Source organism: Dromiciops gliroides, chromosome 6 (genome assembly GCF_019393635.1).
Source record: "Dromiciops gliroides isolate mDroGli1 chromosome 6, mDroGli1.pri, whole genome shotgun sequence".
NCBI lineage: Eukaryota > Metazoa > Chordata > Mammalia > Microbiotheria > Microbiotheriidae > Dromiciops > Dromiciops gliroides.
In genome coordinates, this window is record NC_057866.1 from 61,499,637 (window position 1) to 61,522,170 (window position 22,534).

Below are 22,534 nucleotides of genomic sequence, written 5' to 3' on the forward strand. Positions count from 1 at the left end.
AAAATGTAGCCTCAGACATTGACTTGTTGTGTGACCTTGGGTGAGCCACTTCTCTTTGCCTCAGATTCCTCTTCTGTAAAATGGAGATCATAATAGCACCATTATCCCAGTAGTATTATGAGGATCAAGTGGAATAATTTAAAACACTTTGCACAAAGCTTGCCACATAGTAAGCACTGTATAAATGCGATTTCTTGTTACGGCTGCTGTTGTTGTTATATATAGTGAAACGGAGTAAGAAGTCAAGAATAACACCTTTAATTCAGTTACTCAACAGACTTTTATTAAGTATGATATGTAAAACACTATGCAATGCATTTTGCATACAGATACAAGGAAAAGATAGACCTTGTCCTCAATGAGCTTATCTTATAAGAATAACACATAATAAGAGGTGGAATGATGGAGAGAGTTGTGGAAATGGAGCTATCTTGGCAGGGGCATGATGACTTTCTTTATTTAAGACAGTTTAAACATGACATAAAGCCCTCCATGGTCTAATAAAGTGCTTTCTTTTATATAAGATAATAATTGATACCTATATAGCACTTTGAGGTTAATCCTGTTTTATGTCCTGGGGAGAAAAGATGGAAAGGAACAGTGTTAAAAATGATATAATGGGGCAGCTAGGTGGTGCAGTGGATAGAGCACCAGCCCTGGACTCAGGAGTACCTGAGTTCAAATCCAGCCTCAGACACTAAATGCTTACTAGCTGTGTGACCATGGGCAAGTCACTTAACACCAATTGCCTCACTATAAAAAAAAAAAAAAAGATGTAATGAAGAAAAATAGGAACATTGCTTTGTTACCATTATATTAGTTCATCAATCCTAATATAACCACTAAAGTACATGTGCAATCCTGTGTTATCACATGAAAGTACTGAGATATAAAAAGTTTGAGAAGCATCGTTTCTAGGTAATTAAATATGGTAGTGGGCAACAAAAGGGATCAGTGGCACTCTTGAAACACGAAGACCTCTCATAGAACCCACTCAATGCTAATATGTCCTTGGAAGAACGGATGTTCCTGAGGGTGGCAATTAACTCTGATTGGTTAACAAGTAATGAGACAATAAATATTATAATGAAAAGTGGGCTTTTCTAATGAGGATCTGGAGGGCATGACTCTGATCATTCCAGTCTTGGTCAAAGAGACATCTATATCCATACCACCAATCTAGAGTAATATAGACAGTAGGAGGAATCAACTTCTATCTGCCCTCTCTGTGTAAAACAGAATGGACTTGAAACCATCAATTCACCTAAACTAAAATTATTTTATCTTTTGAACAGATCTGAGTTTTCCTAGTCAGGTATAACTGCCCCAGATCTCTTTATCAGCCCTGCCCTTTAAAGGCTGACTGAATAACCTACAGGGATAGATTTCTAAATGAAGCAAAGCAAGGGGGTAGGGAGAAACTTTTATCATAATTCAATAATTGTCCATTGACATAGGAGAGACATAGTGATTCCTCTAAGAATCTAACTATAAATAAATTAAAAACAACTGCATATAATGCACCAGAGAGCTATGGAACAAAATCATGTCTCAGGGAATGGGAAACTATAGTTTGAACATATACTTTGAAACCAACACTTTGTTTAGTATTACTTATAGCACACTATTTTTGTTGTTCTCAATATTAAGGATAAAAAGCTCCCATAGGTAATACACACACACACACTCCTTATCCAGTAACATGTAATTATGTAGTTATTAAAGCAAAGAGGGAGAATGATTTTTTTAAATGATATAATTCAAAGTAGTTACAGGATAAAGTAAATTCTTTACTTCCTTCCAACCCCCAAAATATTAAATGTATTTTAGTAGAAATTTGGTTAGTTGATTTGATTTCAAATGACTTATAATAATGGTTTCTAGAATATATATTTCACTTTTGTTGGCAATGTTTCTGCTTTTAGTTCTTTGTCCTTAATTTTGTTTTTGTCCTTGATTTCTGTGTCACAAAATTGAGAGGATGGAGACAGTGATTAATATAATCTGGATTCTAATTCCTTATGGAAAGTACAGCTTCTGCTTCATTGTATTAAATCTTCCTAGATACATAGAGGTAATTATTTTATACCAAAAATAAAGTTCAAGGTCAATGAAAGACTGATCTATGGATTTCATTTCAGAAATATCACTCAGTTCCATAACATGGAATGTTTATTACTCATAGAATACATACAAATTAGTTCTATTCAGTAAGGTCTGTTATAAATATTTATATATTTTTTCAGTTGTATATAAAATGCACAGTTAATAGGAAATAACCCAATCACTCAGTCTTTTGGAATTCTTCAGGGTAATTTGTAGAATCTAATGGAAGGAGGATCAAACAATATTTCCCTTTACTTGGAATAATTTTTCTCAGCTATAATAGTTTATATTAGTAAAGGAAGTCATTAACATTCTGATGGCCAAGGGAAAAGATAATATCTGATTTAAAGGAGTTCAGTGAGTGAGAAATGTAATGTAATATTGCATCTAAAAGGGACATTATTTATTTATTTTAAACTTGTGTGTGTGTGGGGCAAATGGAGTTAAGTGATTTGCCCAGGGTCACACAGCCAGTAAGTGTTAAGTGTCTGAGGCCAGATTTGAAGTCAGGTACTCCTGAACCCAGGGCCGGTGCTCTATCCACTGAGCAACCTAGCTACCCCCATAATTTATTTTTATATAAATACATAATTTGTATAACCAACATGAAGGGGACTATACTAAGACAATTTAAGAGCCTTTGTTTTTGTGGCATCTGTAGTTTTGTTTGTTTGTTTGTTTATTTGTTTTAACTTGGATTCTTTTCCCCTTTCCATCAATGTATTACCTCTTAGGTAATATATGAACTACTTTTTTTTTGAATGCACTAATGAATCCATGATCTTAACTGTTGCAGATCATATCCCACCTGTTCCTTTACACTTTTGAACTCTTCAATTCAAGCAGCTTTCAGGTAAAGAACTCAACCAATGAATATCAACACCTCTCATGCATTTTATTATTTTATATTGCTGCCTGGGAGCACTGAGAAGTTAAGTGACTTACATGGGGTTATCCAGTCAGTAAGTAGAAGACAGTGACAGGATTGGAGTCTAGCTTTTCTTGACTCTCAGTTCTTTATCTATTATTTGACCCTGCCTCTCATGCTTCTTTAATTATATAACTTTGGTTCATATATTTCTATAATTGCTTCACAAAAGATCTACCCAAAATTACTTTCTCCTTTCATATTGTATGCAGAAGCAAGGGAGGAAAGACAGTGAAGTAGCAAGATGCAGTGTAGCTGATCTCCTTCCTGTCCACAAAATTCCTTCAAACAAACCTAGAAAATGCACCAGGCCAAATCCTATTGGAAAATTTCAGAAAAATTCATATGCATACTTTGTCCAGCCCTGGTCATAATAGGGGGACAAAAGGGAGGTCTGTGGGCCAGGGTAGAATAGAGATGTGCAGGAGCATAGACCACCATCATATCCACTCATTGCTGAAGCAATGAGAAGGTCCAACACTCATACCAGAACACCCTCCAAGATACATACTGAGGCAATATGATGGGGAAAGGTGTCATCTAGAAGCTTTGGTGCCCACTATATAGTTTGAGGTCACAGACCCAGGGAAGAATAACAGGGTGACCTTCACACAAGGGTGCTATTTCTCGTGAGAGAAAGCATGGGCATTGTACTAATGAAGAAGATAATTCAGAAGCAAGAAGCAATGGATTGACTCAGCTCTGTTGTTTTGAACAAACAAACTTCCTAGCTAGCTTATAGGAGCTAAGTCAAGAATCAGTCTACTATTGTTCTGACCAAAACCCAGCTCAGGAACTTGCAGACCTCAGACCAGGGAGGAGAGCAATCAGACTTTGCCCAGGAGCAGGCAACTTTCTGAACATTAAAAGCTTACAGGAAACAAAAAAACATCTTACAGGTTCCCTGAAACCAAGGAGACACACTAGTCAATAACTCAAGAAAGCAGCAAGAGGATGAACCTAGACCTTCCCTCCAGAAGTTTGGCAGAGCAAAACACCAAGTTTAAAAAATTAAAAAATAAAAATAAAGAGACCAACCAAAATGAGTTATAATGGCAGCAAAGAGACAAGATTCAAATGCAGAAGAAAATGACTGAAAAACATTTATAAGTAACACCTCAGAGAAAAACACAGTCCAAGCACAAACTGAACTAGAATTCCTGAAAGAGAGAAAACAAGAATTTACAAAAGGAATTTTTTAAAAAATAAATTAAATGAGAGAGCTTAAAAAAATAAGAGCTAGGAAAGAATTTGAAAGGGAATTAACATCTTAGCAGAAGAGTTACAAAATCTTGTATAAGTAACAAATTGTGAATTCAATAGATCAAATAGGAGCCAATGACTATATGAGACCAAAAGCAACATCAAAACAAAGTGAAAATCCAGAGCTTTCAGGTCAAAGAAAAATTACTGCAAATACCCAGAAAGGAAAAAAAAATAAAGACCAAGAAACCACAGTCAGGATCACACATGATTTAGTAACCACCACCATAAAGGACCAGCGAATTTGAAATATGATTTCCAGAAACCAAAGAATGTAGACTGATAGCCAAGAAGTACCTAGCAAAACTGAGTATTATATTACTGGAGAGAAAATGGATATTTAAAAGAATAAAGAATATCTAAACATTCCTGATGAAAAGACAGGAACTGTGTAGAAACTTTGAAGTTCAAACATAAAATTTAAGAGAAACAAAAAAAGATTAACATGAATTTAAAAAATACTGACTAATCATAGATAAATTGTTTCTGTTCTAATATAGGGAGATAATGCATGAGATCTCACCTCTCTATCCACCTCCAGCACTATCACCATTAAGAGTTTTCAAGATAGTGTAGTAAGATAAAATTGTAATTCTATTATGTCATGATAATCTTAAGGCTAGACTATAAAGAAAGGGAAAGTGTAATGAATTGAGGGAGGACAGATGGTTAGGCAAAATTATTTCATAATTAGGGTGCACAAGTAGACATCTACACAATCAAGGAAAAAAATAAGGGAAGCAACTGACACTCAAACCTCACTCATCTAAACTGGTTGTGTGTGTGTGTGTGTGTGTGTGTGTGTGTGTGTGTGTGTGTGTGTATGCTAAAATAATTTGTTATTTATTTATTCCAAGTAAATTTAAGAACATTATTCTGATTAATGATCTGTAGGTTTCACTAGACTTCTAAAGAGGTTCATGGAATAAAATAAAGACTTAAGAATCCCTCATCAAAATGCTTACCCAGAATTACCATAGCACAAATAGGTCTGTGATGTACTACCATGAGGCCTGCAGGGACTAAGGTATGGCATCATTTTCGGGCATATGGTTATACCTGGTTCAATCCTCTAAGGACTGGTCTTTAATGAGAGGGGAATATATTGTCTTCTATTCATCACTCATTAAAGTTCCCACCTCAGTACCTAGAGAAAGATTTTACTCAAATTACTCTTTCAAATTTCATATCAGCTCTGGATTTCTTTTTTGGAATATTATTTCAGTCTTCCCAAATTACATGTTAAAACATTTTTAACATTTAAAAAAAGTTTTGAGTCCCTTCCCCTCCCCAGAGAGTGAACAATCCAATATAGGTTGTACATGTACAATCATGTAAAACATTTCCATATTATTCATTTTATAAAAGAAAACTCAAACAAACAAATAAAAAGAGAGTGAAAAATAATAGCCTTCAGTCCGTATTTGGACAACATCGGTTATTTTTCTGGAGGGAAATAGTATGTTTCATTATGACTCCTTAAAGACGGCCTTGGATCATTGTATTGATAAGAATATCTAAGTCATTCACAATTCATCATACAATATTGCTGCTGTTGTATGCAGTGTTCTCCTGGTTCTGCTCACTTCAACTTTCATCAGTTTATGTGAGTCTTTTCAAGTTTTTTTCCCCCTGAAATTATCCTGCTAGTCATTTCTTATACCACAATAATATTCTGTCACAATCATATACCTCAGTTTGTTCAATCATGTCCCAACTGATGGGCATCCCTTTGATTTCTAGTTCTTAGCAACCACAAAAAATAAAGCTCTGGATTTTCTAAACAACTTTGATGTGTGTCTACAAAATGTGTCTACAACAACATTACTACGGCAATACTTCTGTTGGTACTTCTCACCAAGAGCACTAGATAGTTAAATGCAACATCTTCTCTCTGAAATTTAGCTTCAGCTCAATGGAATATCTGACCTCTCACCATATGTTTATTACCAAACCTGGACAAATCCCACTTATTGTAGAAATACATTCAATGAAGATAAGGAAAAAGTAAATTTTAAAAAAGGAACAGCAAAAACCCAACTCAGACTTTACTAGTCAGGATATGTGTTTTAGGTGTCATAAACTCATGGCAGCCTGGATACTGGAGAGAAAGTATAATCAGACAAGTGATCTCTTCTCTCACACCCTTCTTAGTAAACATCTTGTGACAGTATTGATTCAATTTACAACCATAAATAGAAAGAGAGGTGAAGGAAACAGTTAGTGACCTGAATCTTCAGAACTTCTGAAAATAAGCCAATAAGAGGACTTTGTTATCTCAGAGTGCAAACCTTTTAGCCATATCATAAATGGCTGAAAAAAGGAATGACAGGGCTGTGCATTTTCCATAGCATAGCTATAGATGAAGTCAAATTTACTATGTTGTATTAAATGGATTTCCCTTTGTGCCAACATAAGGAATCCCTGAGATGAGACATAATGTGCCAAATAAATTTTAAGCTTAATGACTTCCTAGAGCTACTCTAATTTTATACCAATACTTTCATTTTTTCCAGTCAATAAATAAACATTTTAGTCAATAAACATTTATGAAGCACCAAGTATGTTTCAGGAATTGTACTGATTTTTTTCATTGTTGTATCTTTCATCAATTTCAGAATTCACGTTGACTTTATTATTTCTAACTATGGAAAGAAATTCAAGGATAGAGTATTCATTTTAAAATGGAAACAAAAATAAAACCAATTTTTAAAAATTTTTGTTAATTCTATTTAACATATTATAATAATATCCAAATCTCCCCAACCCACATGAATCCTCTCTTATAACAAGGAAAAATGGTAAAGTGAAACCACTTGTGTACAGAGAGTCACATCCATAGTCTTTTTCCCTTTCCTTTGGAGTCAAATCACCAAGTTAAAAATTCCTATTCTTCCATGGTTGATATCTATATGATCTTGGTTAAAAAAATTAATTTTTCTGCTTTTTCAGTTCATAAATATAAAAATGTAATGAGGAAATGTACTAGCTGACTTTAAGGTCCTTCCTCTTCTATTATCTATGTTAGTCATTCTAATAAATGAAAGCAGATTCATTTTAGTATTCTTATTTATGTTTTTGTAGTCAACTTTTCTTTTTCAAGATTGTTTTCTTATGAAGGTTGTACAAGTTCTATCTTTAAATTGATTATATTCATATTTTTGTAACTAATATTCTGTTACATTTATGTTTCGCAATTTGCTTGCATATGGTTCCAATCAACATACACTTGCTTTCTTAATTTTTTTTTTGATACCACAAGAAAAGCTTCTATGAGACCTCATCCATATGTCTTTGACTTCATAGGGTATGAACCCACTAATAGATTCTCTAAGTCTAAGGGTATAGACAATTTAAATTAGTCTCCTAATAACTTTTTTCCAGATTGAATCAACAAATTCACAACTCAACTAGCAATGTATCTATATGCCCATTTTCTTGTAGCCACTCCAACAATGATTATTTCCTTGAAAAATTAGTTCTTTAGAGACAATTTTAACCCACTGCTCAGTAGTTCTTTTCTCACTTGAAACTTTATTGGAAGGCCATAGTTCTTACAGCCACATTTGCCATATGGATACTAACTATAGATACTGTCTCTGAGAATCGATTCATACAATCTCCTAAGCAGACATACACAAAATTAATTTTCAGTTACTACTGAATTAGCAAGCATTAAAACTAGATCAATAGAAAGTTTTATTGGTATTTAAATTTAATTGAACACATATGAGTTGAATTGTATAAAGCTTAAAAGAATATTATATCTAGTGAAACTGTCTTCCAGTATTGTTCTTAAAGTTTCATATTTGTAGAATTTTACCCTCATTAAATATACTGAATTTTTAGTCTTATTTAAAGTATTCTGTTTCTCTCTTTCATTACTGAGTCACTTTCTCAAGCCTCCCTTCATGCTACATCAATATATATTTTTGTTATTGTTTTTTTTTTTTTTTTTGTGAGGCAACTGGGGTTAAGTGACTTGCTAAGGTTCACACAGCTAGTAAGGGTGAAGTGTCTGAGGCTGGATTTGAACTCAGGTCCTCCTGACTGCAGGGCCGGTGCTCTATCCACTGCGCTACCTAGCTTCCCCTTCATCAACATATTTTAGCCTTACCTTCAGGACAGGACAATTTCATCTCTAGGGTATATCTTATACTTCATCAATCTACTGCCCTGTTAAGTTTCTAGTCTTTATGTTCAGTTTGATTATGTTTGCTATGCTTGATGAATGTGGCAATTCAGAGGAAATATAGAGATATTATATAAAATTAGTCAAAAAGATCTTATCTCCTGTTAGCAGTAGATAGCTTTTGAATATTTTAATGACTTTAGTTTTCACATAAGTAGGGTTATCTCTTCTATACCGTAGAACCCAGAGTCATCTATAAGGTGTATAAAGGGCATAAATCACACCAGATACTTTTTCCAACTCCCAATATAAACATAAAGTAAATTTATGTTAAAATGAATATTGGTAGGGGCAGCTAGGTGGCGCAGTGGATAGAGCACCGGCCCTGGAGTCAGGAGTACCTGAGTTCAAATCCAGCCTCAGACACTTAACACTTTCTAGCTGTGTAACCCTGGGCAAGTCACTTAATCCCAATTGCCTCACCAAAAAAAAAAAAAATTAAAAAATGAATATTGGTGGTATCCTTGAGGCACCAATACTCATTATAACCTAAATTCACTTTATGTGTGTGTGTGTATATATATATATATATATATGTGTGTGTGTGTGTGTGTGTGTGTGTGTGTGTCTGTGTCTGTGTCTGTGCATGCATATAGAGGATTTAATATCCTCTTAAAACTTTGTCTTAGATAAGTGACATGGGATTTTTCAAAGCAGGGGATCCTCAGTAATTACACTGATGCATTCTATCTCTAGGGACAACTCATAGTCCCATGGTCTAGAAATTGAAAGTACTTCAGTACTTCAGTACTACTGGTCTAGGAGCTCTTAGCTTTTATTTGTATTACAGAACCCATTGGTAAGCTGCTGAAGCATTGTTTAAAAAACAAAACAAAACAAAATGTTTTGCAGTGCATAAAATATATAGTATTACAAACAAAACTAAGTTTATTGAAATAATTAGCAAAATAGTACAAAATACAACGTAAGTTCACAGACCCCAATTTAAGAACTCCTGCTAATTCTCTTCATTTCACATATGAGGGACTTTAAGTGCCCAAAAAGTTTAAGTACCTTGACAAAGGTCATGCAAAGGCAATACACATCATAGGAAGAATTTGAACTCAAGTTCTCTATGTGAACATCAAGACTCTTTTGTATCTCATTGCATATGGCAGTTTGCCATACATATGTATTAAATTTACAATAGTTTATAAATTACCTATGAGAGAGCATTGTTAGATAAAATTTGACTGAACAACTCTTTTTTTTTTTCAAAAATACAGGTTAAATATTTCTGAAATCATCTACCAATGCTTCATCATGATATTATGGTTCTGGACCTAGCTTTGTGAAGGGTATGCCAAGTGACCAGAAACAATAACAGGTCCCAGCAAACTGGTATGGCTTTCATTTCAAGCATAATAAGAGATTGCATGCCTATCTTCTGAGAATTAACACTACTAGTTATGTATTAGCTCTATCAGTTTATCTGTAAGGCAATGAATTTTCATAACAACAGCAACTTTGAAAGATACTATCCCAAGTTATAGAGGTTGTGATGTCTATTAGCAGAGGAATTAAATATTTAAATTACTGAAGTATTAAAGATAACATAATTCCCATTTATTTATTGTTTTTTCCCACCTGTACCATTTCTCTCCATAATAGATCTGAAATGCCATTACACTTTTAGTATATGGGATTTATTGAAAGATCATAGACACCAGACTGTGTCCCATCTAAATATGTCTGTCCAGGTCATCTTATCATTTACCTTCCATTCATGTTGCTGCTTCTCCCATCTTTCTCTCCTTCCTTTGGCCTTTACTTCCCTAAAGGGTATCTTCCTTTATTAGAATGTAAGCCCTTTCAGGGCAGATACTGTCTTTTTTATATTTGTATCCCTGGAACTCAGCATAATGTGTGGTTCATATAAAGGCCTTAATAAATCTTAGGTGGTAGTAGTTTTTTTTTTTTATTATCGTTTTTCCATTTGCTGATTCTAAATGCCACAGCTTAAAGCAGTATGACAAAATAAAGCAATCCCTCTAACACACATTTTTACACTCTACCCTATGCTTGGTCCTAGGTTGCACATCAATACTATTGATTATCATGATTATTTTCTGAAGTATTTCTTTTTTATATATAACTACTGATGTAGGTCAAGAACACTTTTTTCCTTCCAGTTCCAAAGAACTGATCTCCACAAGGAAAACTTTATGATTATTTTTATACATATACCTATTGTTGATCTGCTTTTCCCTACCCTCAAACTTGCATGATACTCATAATCCATATATGTACTAGTTGTATTATATCTTTTTTATAAAACAACTATCACAAGATTTACTAATCCTTCTATAAATTGCAAAGGTCTGAAATAGAAGCATATTCCAAGGTAACTGTGAAAAAGAAAATCCTCCCTCTTTAATATAAATGTCAACAAGTTCTGAGACATATGCATTATAAACTATATAGTCATCAATCGATAACACATATCTCAATATGTTAAAACATCTATTATTGGTAGAAGTTTCTGCATATTAAAACTTCACTACCTGCTCTGCAGCTCAATCCTTTAAAATTTTCCAAGAAATTCAACTCTAATCATAATTGGGTACATTTCAGCATTGCTTTCCAAAGTGCTTGGCAAGGTTTTCAGAATAAAAAAATGGAAATAATGGTTATGGAGGAAGAATGAAAAGAGAGACAAAGGAATAAAGGAACTGAAGAATCTGGAGGAAAAATTGACCTTTGATCTAACCACTTTTTATAGCTGGAGATAGAAAGATTTCATAAACCCTAGACCACATTAGTTGGATAATGAAATTTTTTTTTTTTGGCTTATACATCATTTTGGTCGTACAATCATTTTATTAGTTCTTTTCTGGAGCTCCGATTTCATTGTTGTGAAGAATTCCTAGTATGAAATCTCCCTCCATCATTGTAGTAATAATACTCTTTCATAACTTGTAGCATTAAATATTGACCCAGTATACTGAGGGAAAGTAACTAGCCCAAAGAAATTATATCAGAAATAGAATATGAATTCAGGTTTTTCTGGCTATACAGCTGGGCTTCTAATTCTTAAGATGATACCTTTATTTTTCTATCACAATAAATTCTGGCTTTTATAAACCCTCCTTTGCAAAATCAGTAAGTACAAAGATAAATAAATGAATAAATAAATGAAAAAATGGAGAAGTGAAGAAGCAGATATAGTAAGACTACATGAAGAATGATATTATTAGACAATGTATACAATCTTTGTCCAACTAGTGCACTCTCTCTCTCTGTCTATGTCTTTCTCTCTCTCTCTCTCTCTCTCTCTCTCTCTCTCTCTCTCTCTCTCTCTCTCTCTCTCTCTCTCTGTGTGAGTGTGTGTGTGTGTGTGTGTGTGTGTGTGTGTGTGTGTGTGGGTGTGTGTGTGTGGGGGGGGTGTGGGGGTGTGGTAGTGGGTGTGTCTCCACAAAATTGACTTTGTACTTTGATTTTGCTTCATTTTTCCTTTGAAGTTTTAGGGACAAAGAAGAGACTCTTCTACCTGGGAACCTTGGAGTACACAATTCCAGGTCAGATATTACAATGAGCCCACAAGGAAAGCAGTAAGAAGCCAGGTTCCCAGGTTGCAAACCCAAGCATCTTTGAACATGGAATTTGATGAAACTGATACTATATAGGAAATGAGCTATGCTGGAAACGTAATTTCCCTACCACTACCAAGAAACTAAGGAGTCTTATCAAGGCTTATTACATCCAAGGTGTTGGGGAAAATGTTTGTATATTCATACTGACTATTCCTTTGAAGTAGATGATCTTCTGTAAAAGCAAAATTATTAAATGATTAAAGGGGCAGGGAACGGTTAGATCCCTAAAATGGGGGAATTCTAGCCAATGGCATAGGCAAATCTCCAACCCCATAAGAATATGACAGAACCCTGAGGAGGTGTAACACATGAAAGGGAGCCACCTCTAGGACAGGGGTCAGGGAGAGGGGAAAAAATAAATGTACATGAAAATGTTATTAGATATTTAAAAGGAATAGCAAGTTGTACATACGAGATTTGAAGTTTCATTTGTAATCTTTTTATTACACTATGTTATAGAAATGCTTGTTTAATTCCAAAATAATCTAAAAATTAATTAATCAATCAATCAACCAATCAATAATTAATTGGAAAATAAGGATACATTTATTAAACACCTACTCTGTGTCAAAAGCTACACTAAGTGTTTTACAATGGTCTCATTTAATCCTCACAACATCCCTGTGAAGTACCTTTTTATTTGCCAATTTTGGTGCATGCTCACATTACCTAAAATAAAGGCAGTAAGTGGGGAGAAGAGAGATATTTGGGAGAAGAGAGTCTATATTTTGTGATGAAATAATGGGATTTAACAGATACTCAAAGACCCACCTGGAGATTGAATTGATTGAATTGAGACTGATTGAATCAAGTGAGAGTGATTGACTTCTGATTAAGCCTACTTCAAGTTAATTGGATTGTAATCACACCTGGCTAGCCCTTAGAAGGTATTGTTCTCAGAAACTAGACCGTGAACTCAACTTGAGAACACTTTCAAAGCCAATGGATTTGGATGACGCCAACCAATCACCTTGAAGCAGTGTGTAAGGACCGCCTCTGTTCCAGAACTATAAAAAAGCTTCCACAATCAGCTTAAGAAGGAGTTCCTGATTAAAACAGGCTCATGGGAGAGTTCCTGATTAAAGCAGGCTTGTGGAGGAGGACTTCAGGAAGAACCCAACCAGGCTGGAACTCTAGGCTAGGTAGGACTTCTTTTTTATAACTTTCTGAACTCTTTGTAAATCTCTGTATGCTTTAATAAATGTTTAATGCCCAAAGACTAGTACTGAAGCTTTTTAATTTTTGGTGACCACAATTAAGATTTTAAACTTCACAATCTCCCTATAGTGGGAACAGTTTCTTTCCAGGGGCTACATAGCCAGAACTGGCCTATTCTTTAAAATGACCAGATTGGAACAGTCTCCCTCTTTCTTTTTTTGTGAAGGTCTTATTCAACCACAACATGGCTACCATGCACTAAGCTGGGGGAAGTGCATTCATCTCATGGCTCTTAAAATGAGCTTTGGGATTTGATCTATTTAATTCATTCTTTTCCAGTGCTAGATACAGGCAATAGTATCCCCACATTAAGATGCTTGAGCCATGGTGACTTTGGAGTCTGGATTCAAGGTCTGACATTTTTAACAGCCCATTAGGGAAGCCTTGAAATTCTAGAATCCTGGTATAAAAGTCAAGGGGGTCATTGGATTTGGACATTGGTGGAACTAGTTTAATATAGGAATTGAATTAATATATGGAACTAATCTCCCTTCCCCAGAGATTGAGGTAGTGTAGATAGAGTTTTGTCCCCTGGGGATTTGGGAGAAATGTTCCTATATTGGTTTTGCTATAACTTTGAAGTATATATTCCTTTGTAAAGATTATCAAAATGATTACATGGAACCAAAACACTAAGAACCCCTAAAATTGAGAGAACAACATTAGTAGGGAGTCTTGCCAATGGCATAGCATAGACAACGCAAACTTAGGGTTATTAGAGAACCCTGTGAGGAGGGATGAAATGTAACATACTTGGTCATCAGGCAGTGGTCCAAACAGTAGATGTCACATCTTGTTATCCTAAAATGTGTTAAACCACTGTGTGGTTTTTTTTTCAAAAGAAAGGAAAACATCTCTCAAATCACCTTAAAATAGAAGATTCCACATCAGTGAACTATTAAAATTCATCTATATTTACAATGTGATGTAATTTATTCTGCAGATGTCAATTTTGACATTCCATTTTCCCCTCCCTACTGCCATCCTCCAGGTTTTATAATACTTGTTGTTCCTTATAGTTAGAAGGGAATGTAGAAGTCATTTTGCCAATGCAAAACTGAATTCTGTCCATATATGTTTGAGGTATAACTATGACTGTAAAAGTGATGAAAATGAAGAGAAAAGAATAAATATATAAATAAACAATCAATAATTTAAATGATCATAATCAAAGAGGAAAGAGAAGGAGCTGTGTGGCTCAGTGGCTTTGGAGTCAGAGGACCTGAGTTCAAAACCCAACTCAAACACCAGATATATTTGCCCTGAGTCTGTTTTCATCTTTAAAATGAAAGCTGTTCAACTAGATGGCTGTCCCTTACACTTCTAGGTATATGATACTATGAAAAATACAAATTCTAATGAGGTGAGCTTGCAAAAGCGTGACTGAAAACTTTGATCAATCTTGCCAGAATTAATTTTGTGTAATGATAAAAAGAAAGGCCATAATAATACTATCAAAACTATCAAAGTAATATAAATGCCTCATTTCCTATTATTTTGCATAGAGAATAAGCATCATGTCCTGAAGTATATTTCTTTTTTTCTTTTTCTTTTTTTTTTTTAGTGAGGCAATTGGGGTTAAGTGACCTGCCCAGGGTCATACAGCTAGTAAGTGTTAAGTGTCTGAGGCCGGATTTGAACTCAGGTCCTCCTGAATCCAGGGCCAGTGCTCTATCCACTGCGCCACCTAGTTGCCCCTGAAGTATATTTCTTAATTGCCCCATGTTGCCATCAAATGGAAGAGGAAATAGCAAACCACTTCGCTATCTTGAACAAGAAAACCCAATGAACAGTACAAAAATGAGAAAAGAGATGACAGTGGAAGATGAGCCCCTCAGTTCAGAAAGTTTCCAATATAATAATGGGGAACAGTGGAGGGCGACTACAAATAGCTACAGTACTAATGAAGTGGCTGGGCTAAAGCTGAAAGGAAACTCAACCCTAGATACACAGGTTACAAAAGGAAAGTCTCATGCTATAAAGATCAATATTGCATAGGAACCTGGAATGTAAGCTCTATGAACCAAGGTAAGTCAAACAGGGGATGGAAACATTAAACACCAATATCTTTGGTGTCTGAACTTAAATGGACAGGGATAGGTGAATTTCATTCAGATGATCATTGTATATACTACTATGGAAAAAGAATCCCTTAGAACAGTGCTTCTTAAACTTCTTTTCCCACTCATGATGACTTTTTGCCCAAGAAATTGTTACACGACCCCAGATATATAGGTACATACAATAGGTATACATAGCCTTTTACTGATGCCAAATTTTTCATGATCCCCCTGCTACATTCAGTTATGTAACTCCTGTGTTTTAGATTGGAAAAGGAATAAACAGGGCTGCATATGTCAGTTTATTTAAACTTATATGCAGAGTAAATCATGTGAAATGCCAGGCTGAACAAATAAAAAGGCAGGTTGCTTGGATAAATATCAACAATTTCAGATATGAAGATGATACCACTCTGATGGTAGCAAGTGAAGAAGAATTGTGAGGCCTGTTGATGAGAATGAAAGAAGAGAATGTAAAAGCTAGTTTGATTATATATATATATATATATATTTGTGTATATACACATAGATATACATACACACATATATAGGGTATATATACACATATGTATGTATGTATATATGCATGCATGCATAGGACTATGCAAACTGTTCCTAAAACTTCCTGGCAAATAAGGGAGAATAAGTGAAAGCAGAATCATATTTTATATTATTTGGGCTCAAAGATCACTGCAAAAAGCAATGAAATTAAAAGGTGCTTCCTTCTTGGAAGGAAAGCTATGACAAATCTGAATAGCATACTAAAAAACTGAGATATCACCTTGCCAACAAAAGTCTTTATAGTTTTTTTTTTGTTTTGTTTTTGTTTTTGTTTTTGCCCAGTAGCAACGTACAGCTGTGATATTTGGATTGTAAGAAAAGCTGAGTGCCACAGAATCAACATTTTCAAAGTATGGTGTTGGAGAAGATGTGTTAGAATCCCTTGAACATCAAGGTCAAATTAGATAAAACTTAGAGAAATTAAATCAATGGTAGGTCAGATGCTTAATCTGAAGCTTAAATTCTTTTGCCATAAAATGAGAAGATGGGACTCCCTGGAAAAGACCCTGATGTTGGGAAAGATTGAAGGCAGAAGGAAAAAAGGGATAGCTGAGGATGAAAAGAACAGATAATATCATGGAAACAATCAACATGAACCTGGACAGATTTCAAGAGATAGTTGAAGGTAGAAGGGCCTGACATGCTAAGTTCCTTGACTGAGTGACTGAACAACAATAACCATCAGTATCTATCTTCACCCAGTATCACTTAGTAATGGTCTCCTGATTAATTTCCTTAGCACTTGGAGTTGCTCAGTGGCTTCTATTATTTGCCATGATTACCTTCTAGAAGCAGTACCATTTAACTTAAATAGAAATAAGGTCCATTAATCCATACATAAGGAGCCCTGTGGGCCACACATTAACTTAGTTTTAAAATGTTATTTTCTTTGTTTTATTGTATTTTTATTTATTTTGTTAAATAGTTCCCAATTATATTTTAATCTAATTCCTTTCACACTATTATGGATGTCATGTCTTTCCAGGTTGCATGTTTAACACTTTTACCATGCAACTATGTCCTCTACTCCACTGCCAATGCTAAACATTGGTATTGCCTAGGGATTTTTTATTTTACTTATCTAGAATTCATATCTAATAAATCAACTATATGACTAAATAGTTCTATCTGATTCAATTTAATAAGCGCTCATTAAGCATCTCCTATTATAAGACACTGCATGCACTGGATAGACAAATACCAAAATGGTAAATAATCCCTGCATTCCAGAAAATTGTATAACACAATTGGGTACAACATAATCCCAGATTTGTAAGTATCAAATGACTTGAAGAAATACTAATGACTAAGCATGGATTGAGCTAGGAGATATTCAATGTATTACAACAACAATGAATTTCAGCCATGTGGAACAGTGCCTGTACTTCAAGACTTTGCAGTTTAATCCAAACTCTTAATATAAAGATACATAGACTGTATCTACACAGTGAGTAAAATAGTTGGATGAAAAGGGGAAAGTTCAGTCAACCATTTATATATAATGTCAGTGATCCAAATGGCATCATGTAGAGTAGACCTGAATGTTTGTTCTACTCATTCTTTCATTTTTCATCCAGCTGTTTTGGCATTCTTTGGAAACAGTTATAGAGTAAGGTGAATGGGTAACATAAACAGACAGAAAGCTTTTTAACTATATATAAAAGGCAATTCTTCTGGATGCTGTTGGGGTCTTTTGAAAATATGAATGTGTCCTAAGGAGAAAAGACAACGTGAAAGAAAAAAAATCACAAAAAATGTAATACATTCAAAGCATCAGTTACTAAAGGCAGATAGAATGGATATTGGTTATAGTAGGAATCATAGAAGCTCAAAGGGCAGAAAGAAATAGGGCACAATTGAATATGAAGAAACTTTCTTTAAATCTAGAAATGCCAAATAAAATCCCTATTTGGGAGATGCAGCCAAACAGATGGTTAGATGAATAATGGCCTTGCCCACTGTTCCCTTTAGCTTGATCCAGTTTCACAGCCCAGGTGAGTAAAACTCATCATTTGAATATCATTGAAGAATACTCAGGGATCTCAATATTTTCAGGATCACTCTCAGAGAACCAAATACCTTTGAATTAAACCCCAGAGATACTTCTCAATTAATCACACATTGTATCCCTGAAGAACACTCGGGTTATCTTACTAAACAAAAATAATATTTTTTTCCCTTAAAGTGAGTTACATTACACTGTCTCTTTGGAACAGTTAATCCTATTGGACATTTGCTTCATACTGAAAAGATATTCAATTAATTACACACATCATGATGAGTCTCTTCCCATTTCCTAGATTAAGTGAAACATCAGCTGTAACTCTAGGTATAAAACTTTATGAAAACCACCATCATAATTAGCAAGTCTGGGATGCCACCTCCCACCAGGCAGGGATATTTAACACCCAAAGAAACACTGCCTCCTTCCTCCTGGATCATGGTGCCCTTAGATTTTCTCATTGACGTCAACTTTGTCTTCCTAGATACCTGCTGTTTTTCTCCACAGATGATGGTGAGGAACGGTATAAATTCATCATCCTGTGACCATTCAAAGTGAATGGATTTAGAGGGAACAATCATATTGAACAGCTGCCACCTCACAGCACCTTGTGTGATAGTTCACAGTAAAGACACCCATTTAATTAGCAAGTGAGTCATTGCGTCCTTTCATTTCTAATTGGTGGAAGGGTTGACTAGGTCAGCAAAAGTTTTGATGTTCAAGCACAGTATTTTCCATGGCTATCACGAATAAAGATGAAAATAGAGCCTCTTTTCACAAAATCATTGTTAACCAATAGAAGTTCCACCTGGCAATCTGGGATGAAATCCAGGAATTCTGCAAAAAAAAAAAATTTTGACCATTTACCATTTATATTTAATTGGATTTCATGGAGGAGGAACTTTAGGGGGTTCCCCACTAAAATAGGTCACCCTAGCTTTGTCTCCTAAGCATTCATGGAGATAACTTAGCTGTTCAGAGATAACCTAAACCTAATCCTTAACAGAAAAGAAAATGAGCAAACAAATAAACAAAAACTATTAACCATTGGAGTAATTTTTCTCCAACATTTCCCCAAATACAAAGTGGTAGCATTTAACAGTGCAAAAGGTGTTAGGCAACAACTTCTTCCATCTAGTCCCTTTCCTATGGAAAAGAAATGTTATAAAATAACATATTCTTATAATGAAAAATAGGGAGGTGAACTCTGAAGGATATGTTCCCGCTAACTCAGCAACATCAAAACAACGTCACCTATGTGATGAACTGCTCCAGTAAATCACATCAGTGGTACTGCAGTGATGATGTATTATGTCACACAAATGCATCACCGTGCTCATCGAAGTGCTTTATTAGTCTAATAGATCATCAATATGATGGGACTTTGATGATGTAGTATTCTTGGTAATAGAGGGCTGGCAGAAAAGACAGCTCTCAGAGCTGTACTTTATAACATCTATAACATTTATGAATATGTTCTCCCTAATATGCACTCATACATATACATGCATTCATATATGCATATATACTATGTGGATTTTTTTAAAATGGGAAGAAATAGAGAAATGGGATTCCTTGGATAAATGTTTAGATTCAAAACTATGTCATGAAATTCAATTTCTAGAATGATTGTAGACTAAGCTAGGGTGACCTATTTCAGTGGGGAACCCCCTAAAGTTCCTCCTCATAAAAAGCTATATGCTATATAGGCTGTCCTAGTTTAGAACTTGCTCAGAATATTATCTTTGTCATTTCCCCAAAACTGCTAACTCAGAATTGTGAAATTATGCAGCTATACATAGTTTTGAGTATCACAGTCCCAAGAGATTAACTTCAAATAATAATTAAGAACTATAATTAGAAGTTATAATATTTTTAATTATCAATACCATATAGTCCATTAAGGGAAACATGGTGACAATGATTCGACTCTGAAAGTTTATCTTTCAGATAACTTGAATGACTATAATTATTGCTAGTTTAGCCAACATTTATTATATTTTCCTGAGATAAGTATAAAAATACATTTAAATTTGCTGAGCACACATATTTCATAAAGGGAAAAAGCTCATTTTTTTATGTAGGATTCGGTAAACTGTTAAAAAATAAATAGCACATAGTGGATGTTTCAGAAACAAGATAATCTATACACACATCAATAATAATGTGCCAAATTTAAAAGGTAATAAGTAGCAGATTTTTTCCCCATATGGTCCAATTGCATCACACAACTTTTAAAGCACAAGGAACCTTAGAATTCAATTTTATTTTCTCATTTTAAATTGGGAAAATTGGGACACAGAGTGATTAAATGACTTCTCAAAAGTCAAAATGATTATAAGGGGCTGGGAAATGAACCCATGTAATGTAAATGCAAATCCAACAGTATTTTCATTGTACCATGAAGAATTCCAGACATCAGCTGACATTATATTTTGTTGTGATATTAAAATAGCACCAAATCAAGGATTTGGTTTCTAGGCTAGCAACTGTTGTCCTCAAGGAAGGTGCTTACCACGGTTCCAAGGTAGGTAGCATTGGTGTCTTGTTCAGTACATAGCCTGCATATTTTGTTTTGCATTACATTATGAGAGAGAGAATTTTCCACAAGTAAAGATAAGCAGAAATCAAACAGGCTATAAAGGGGAATCATACTTCATCTTAAGGTTGGATGAGATGATCATTATTGACTATTCCCACTCCAAGTTTCTTCTAAAATCAACAAAACAACTTCCTTCTATTTCTACTTTTCCCCTATACACTACAAAACACCTACCAATATTAATATAACCAAATCTAAGATACATGTGGAAGAGAAAGCAGGCCATCATAAGTTGTCAGTCTATTTCAACCATGGTCCATTTTGTTCCCATCACTGTTGGTGCCAAGTTGGACAATAGCAAGGTAAGTGGCAATGTTGTAAATGGGTTTCTTGGTTTTTGTTATTATTAATTTTGTTGTTTTATGGGCAATGAACCGGCAAGGATAAATAATAAAAAATGTATATGAAAATATGAATAAATATTATAAAACTAAATTTGAATAAATCAGCAGTTTCTTATGATGCCTGGGGAATTTAAAGTTTTCAGAAATAAAGACAGTGAGTAATTATATAATTACAGAATGTTGGTATTAATGTTTAGTAAATAAAGACAATACAAAGGCTTTTGATTCTCTAAGCACTAAGCCCATCTTCATCAACTCCTTTTGTGTGTGTGTGTGTGTGTGTGTGTGTGTGTGTGTGTGTGTGTGTGTGTGTGTGAGAGGCAATTGGGATTAAGTGACTTGCCCAGGGTAACACAGCTAATAATTGTTAAGTGTCTGAGGCTAGATTTGAACTCAAGTTCTCCTGAATCCAGGGCTGGTGTTCTATCTACTGTACCACCTGGCTGCCCCCATCAACTCCTTTTAAAGGAGTTGATATTATTTCAACAATTAATAAACATTGAACTTGAAAATACAATTTAAAAAAAATTTTAGCTATGGAAAAGAGAGTTGTCATTACCAAATCAACACCTTTTTACTATAGTCACACATGTGAGTACATCAACTGAACTTGGGGAATGGGATCAAATCCTCTCTGTCTTTCAGTAGCATATATCCCTCCCTCCCTTCTACATGCCATGATCTTTTGCATGCTTATGCAAATGTGGCTTTTTTTTCCTCCCTCACCTTCCCATAGGGAGATGAACAATCAAGAAGAGGGGGGCAGTCTTTTGACATTTAATCTATAAGGAGTGTAGCTACTATATTTTTTTGTATTCATTTCCAATATCATCAGGATATGGTCTTGAGGGGGAAAATATACTGATAATATATAGAACCTACAAGTTTCACTTCAATAATACCCCCTCTGTTGATACAGATCATAAACTCTCTAGGTCTTAATAGAGAATGTTTAAGTTCATGTCTAGAAAAAAATACAACCTCTAACCAAACATTTAGTGATGAATCTTTGCAAACTCAAACTGCCTATGCCTTAGAGAACTGATATGCAATCTATAGTAAAGTCTATATTCGAAGACTTTTACAGCTCACACTCCACTGACATGGCCTTCTGGAACTCAGAATCACTTCTGCTCCACCGAGTAACACAGGAGTAATATTTTATTGGAAAACTTCCCTGGGTCTCAGTTTCCTTCTTTAAAAAATTAAGGGGATTTGGACTAGGTGACCTCTAAAGTTGCTTATCATCTTATGTTATTTTGGATCAACTCTAATGTCAGGTAAATATCCTATGGATGCAGGATTGCATTTCTGACTCAAAAAGGGAATATTTCTACAAAGGTGATACTGGTTGTGATGAGTTTGTGACCACAACATTTTATTGATAAGTTCGAACAGAGATTTCTCTAATGAAAAATATGCCATAGATTATATCCAGATATATGAATCTAATCACACTGAAGACAGATTGGGCTAAATTATTTTTAAAGGAAAAGGAATAATAAGAAGTATCTACCTAAAACCATCAGCAAACATATGTAATGGGGATAAGATAGAGGCATTCCCAATAGGAATGGGGGTGAAACAGGGATGTCCATTAACACCTCTATTATTGAATATTTTCCTATAAATGTTAGCTTTAGCAATAAGAGAAGAAAAAGTAAT

At 34.6% G+C, this 22,534-nt stretch overlaps 1 pseudogene; it reads left to right on the forward strand.

Annotated features, from left to right (window-relative positions):
- The first annotated feature begins 20,776 nt into the window (after nucleotides 1-20,776).
- Nucleotides 20,777-22,534, forward strand: part of LOC122731994 — a 119,312-nt pseudogene continuing 117,554 nt past the window's right edge.